The sequence below is a fragment of the Capsicum annuum genome, unplaced genomic scaffold (genome assembly GCF_002878395.1).
Source record: "Capsicum annuum cultivar UCD-10X-F1 unplaced genomic scaffold, UCD10Xv1.1 ctg70561, whole genome shotgun sequence".
Taxonomy (NCBI): domain Eukaryota; kingdom Viridiplantae; phylum Streptophyta; class Magnoliopsida; order Solanales; family Solanaceae; genus Capsicum; species Capsicum annuum.
This window is the reverse complement of record NW_025880304.1, coordinates 29,769-33,489: the sequence shown is the minus strand read 5'-3', so window position 1 is coordinate 33,489 and position 3,721 is coordinate 29,769.

The window sequence follows — 3,721 nt, the reverse complement described above, 5'->3', positions numbered from 1 at the left end:
AATTCTATCATTGCTAAAAAAAGTAGAAGTGTATCCTATTGCTACATCGTGTGGAGATAAAATATCCAGAGATGGTTAGCGGGTTGAGCGCTAGCATGTAACTCGTTTTAAGGATAAAATAATGCATGTTTCAAAATCTAGTCCAAACAAAATGCACATGTTCACAAACATGCATACATACATACATATAAGATGATTGGGTAGGGAACAAGGTTTTGGATGAGATTTAATATTATTCACCTGGACTATGTAGCTTAACCGTCATAAAGACAACCACAGGCTATATGGGTCCATCTCCCCTTTCTAAAAGAAACCCAGTCCATGCTAGCTACACAATCTATAGATATCCAAGGAATATGGATACAAGACTAAAGACCTCAAGATTTACAAGGTCTTGTATAAGGTTCAAGTTTTGGAATTTTCAAAGTGATTGACGATCTTTCAGAGCCTTGTCTAAATGAAGAGAGGAAGAGGTTTCTTTTACTCATGAGGTGCCTCTGATTAAGGGCATTGAGGACTTTTTACACTCTAAATTAAAACTCAAGAGGCTCCCCAACTTAAGTTCTCATTAAGGGCAATTTAGTCATTGTTAAGTAATAGTATAAATAGACCTTTTAGCTTTTAGTTTTCTTAGTTCTGATGAATTGATTGAGTGAAACTCAAATAGTATTTTCTTTCCTTAGTGTACGGCTTGGAAAATCCATCTTAGTTTAGGTCTTGGAAAAGACATTGAAACTAGGGTCACCATGGAGTGTGGATTACTCTTGTTGACATTTTGGCAAGAAAGGTTGGGTGCTTAAGTAGTTGATCCCTTTGTGTCCACCTAAGAGTGTAGTGTTATCCTCTATTGGTATTGTGTGTCCTGGTGATTGATACAAACCTTGGTGATATTCATTGGTGTAGGTGCATGTCTTTTGGTTTGACTAATGCCTCGGCGGCATTCATGGATCTTATGAACCTAATATTCCATTAGTTTTTGGATTTGTTTGTCATTATGTTTATTAATGGTATTTTGGTGTATTCCAAGAGTGAGGTAGATTATGCCGATCACCTTCGCCTTGTGTTGTAAACCTTAAAATATTAGCGGATGTATGTGAAGTTCTCTAAATGTGTGTTTTAGTTAAATATTGTAACCTATCTAGGTCATGTTTTTTCTTGTGAAGTGATCATGGTTGATCACAAAAGGTTACAGTGGTTAAGAATTTTCCTAGACCCGTGACATCAACTGATATTTAGAGTATCTTGGGTTTAGCTGGTTACTATATATAACGACCCAATTTTCTGGAACTGGAACGTCACGCAGTACTCAAGATCCCAAAGGACCACAAGCTAACCCTCTACTGATATCTATACCTGAGAACTGCATAATATCTGTAATAAATACGAAAAACTGTCCATAAGGTTCAAAACATCTAGAATACTCAAAACTGAAAACTGAATACTGATACATCTGTCTAAAAAGCCTCTAAGCTGTCATAATGGAGTTGATGGGACATGTCCCCAACTAACTCCATCTACCGAAAATAAACTAAATCTGATACGATAATAAAATAAGGATCATCCTCGGATGAAGAGGACTTACGGCTACGTCTGCTACTGCTAACTGGGACTTAGCTGCTAGGGGTACTCTGGATCTCATGTCTCTGAACCTATGGTGTCAAATAAAACGCCATAGCGCAAATGCGTCAGTATGGGAATGTACTGAGTATAAAGATGAGGTAAGGCTAAATCAAGGGCTTATGCATGAACAATCACTTAATTGAATAATCATGAGAATACTGAATGAGGACATATGCATGAATACACAAACCATAACTGAAAAAATATCACAACTCTAAATATTGAAACTCGGATACTGCTTTACTAACACCTGAACTCACTACTAATACTGAGATACGGAATGATTGAATCTCCTGATATAGAAAACTAAGTACTGAAATCGAGATCAGTCCTATCTAGTGAGTGATCTCAAAAACTGATGATATTGAAGCAGATTAACTGAATCTACTCATATCAATGACTGAAAGCTGAACTTACGACTCTCAACTGACTGAATTTGAGATCAAACCTCTCTAATGGATTATTCTTGAATCTTCTATCAATGATAAGAAAAGATTATGTCTGAGATCAAACTTATCTAGTGGAAGATCTCTGAATCTCATAACGAGAATACTCAACTGAATCTAAGACTAAGATCAAGCCTATCTAACGGGTGATATTCGAATCTAATAATGAAATTACTCAACTGAATCTTAGACTGAGATCAAGCCTATCTAACTGGTGATCTCTGGATCTGATAATACGATTACTCAACTTAATCTGAGACTGAGATCAAGCCTATCTAATGGGTGATCTCTTGATCTGATAATACTAATACTAAATAACTTTACGTGAGACCACACCTATCTAGCGGGTGGTCCATGAATCAATGGAACTATTTGAGTTCCTTACTATTATAGGTGACTGTATCTAACAGTTTTGATTTTTGAATTCTACTCTAAAGATTGATACCCAATCTGCAACTGTGGGAGTGCTCACTTAACCGACATGCCCCTAATCTGAACTAGTAGGGTCCAACCTATAACTATAGCTAAAAGGGTGTCATTACCGTTCCACGGGTAAAAACCTCTACTCTGATCAAGCCGCTCTAACGGGTGACCCTCACATGAAGTCAACCCTAAGGCAGTATATTTGTCAAGCCTTATTATAATAGGTGACTCCTGCTCCTATGCTGGCTATGTAGTTCTGGAGTTCAGGGATTTCCCTTAACGACTCTGCCTCTCTAATAAAGAGTCGCCATCCCTGAACTCGCTCGGTGTTAGCTCCTACTCCCAACTAAAAGACTCTAAACTGATTCTTAAATGAACTTAAACTGAGCTGAATCTATTACTGATCATACTTCTCGAATGACCTAACTGAGTTACACTGAATTCACTTGGTTCCGTATCTGATGGAACACTACTGAATCTTGTTATCTAACTGCATGATACTGAGTTTCGAACTGAACACTTGAATACTACTAGATCAGAGTTGAGCACTGAACAGAGGTTAGAATACTAGCGATACTGAGATTACTGAGATTTCTTAAGTTTTGTATCTGTCTGAGAGTACAAAGTTCTATAACTCACTGAGTTTTGAGAATCGTGGTTTAACCGAGATTATCGATGAAACTGACATGGGCTTTAAAATTCTGCTAATTTGTTGGGTATAAATACCCCCAGGGCTTGATAACATAAAAGTAAAACATAACCATTCTTGAAGAATCAAGACCATGGACATTCATTCACCATCACAATCACTAAAGCAACTCTTCAAGTATTTAGAATCATAAATATGTGATAGTATAGGGAGATATGCTATTGGCTCATACTCTATCCAACAAGGTCTTACATCAAACACTCAGCATGTATTAAAGTCTTAGCATGTATCGAAGAGCACATAATTTTGGAATTTCATGCTATCATATAACAATTCATTCAGTAAGGCTTTTCAACAAACACTTGGCATGCATGGGTTTGCACACAATTGGGGATTTCTAGTCCACATGCTATAATGGCTCCAATTCTTTCACATAAGCATTTTATCAAAGATATGGGGAGCATGTTTTGCTTATTCAACAATTTCTATACTTAATTGATGTGAACACATCAATTAACAAGCAACTTGAAAAGGGTTTATCATGAACATCACATGAATGTCACATACTAGGGTCAAAGCTTGA